Source organism: Loa loa (genome assembly GCF_000183805.2).
Source record: "Loa loa unplaced genomic scaffold supercont3.580, whole genome shotgun sequence".
Classification (NCBI taxonomy): domain Eukaryota; kingdom Metazoa; phylum Nematoda; class Chromadorea; order Rhabditida; family Onchocercidae; genus Loa; species Loa loa.
In genome coordinates this window covers 8,320-9,528 of record NW_018108760.1, presented here as the reverse complement: position 1 = coordinate 9,528, position 1,209 = coordinate 8,320, and positions in this window count along the sequence as shown.

Sequence of the window (1,209 nt, the reverse complement as noted above, 5' to 3'; positions counted from 1 at the left end):
AAAAGAAAAGAAGCCAAAATTAAATTAAATGTAAATAACTTTTCATCAATTCAATAACAAAATTGTACCTGTCAGATGAAATTTTGACAATGAAATTTGAAATGTTTCCAATGTTTGTTTCATAGCAAAATCACAACAAAACTGTAAATTTCTTTTTAAAAAAAAAAATGTTAAAAAAAATTTAAAAATTCAATAAATTATGAAATTTTGCACAAAATAATACTAGCATTATATTTAAAAAATTAAGCAAAATATGATAAATTAAAGAAAGAAAGAAAAAAAGGAAAGGAAGAAAGGAAGGATGTAAAATTTTCTTTGTAATCATTCGTTTTCGTTTTTTTTTAAATTAATTGCTATCTATCATCATTGTTGCTGTTATCATATTATCATTGCCATTATTCATTATCATTGTTATCATCATTATTGTTTGTGCTAAGAAAGATTTGATTGATAAAAACGAAAAAAAAAACAAAGAAAAATAAAAATAAAAATGAAGCCCTGACTCATGCTGATATTTATTTTAGTCATCATATGTTGCTCAAAAAAAAAAAAAACTGCTAAATAATGGGCAAGATATACACCCTTTAATATCATCGTTATCATCATCATTATCATTATCATCATCATAAATCATCATCACTATTATCAACATCATATTTATTATCATCTTCAAAGATTAGCATCACCTTTACGAAATTATATTTCTAATGTTTTCCCCAACAAATAATTACTTTTAACAATGAATAAATTACATTGTGATAATTCTATGAATGATAATACTGTTTATACCGATGTTACTACTCATTGAAAATGATAATAGTGATAATGATGATAATGATATCTTCAAATAATTATCTGTTTAGGAATATTTTAAATTCATACTACATTTACTAGATGTATTCGATATACCTGTTTAATACAATATAGGTGTAAGTAAGAGATATTATGCAAAAAGAATAAACCGGTCAATTTTCATTCTCTTTAATAACAGGTAATAATTAAATAACTTAACCTATTATCATTGTATCGATAATATTAGCCTTATTTTTTATTACATGCTATTATTTGGCAATAATTATTTCTTTCAGCAATAATTCATTCTCATCCATTTTGCTCGTACCCGTTTATCATGTCATTTTTTGATGTCATTAAGATATTTTTACAGGAAAAAAAAAAAAGGAGGAGATTGAACCAAAATGTAAAAAAAAA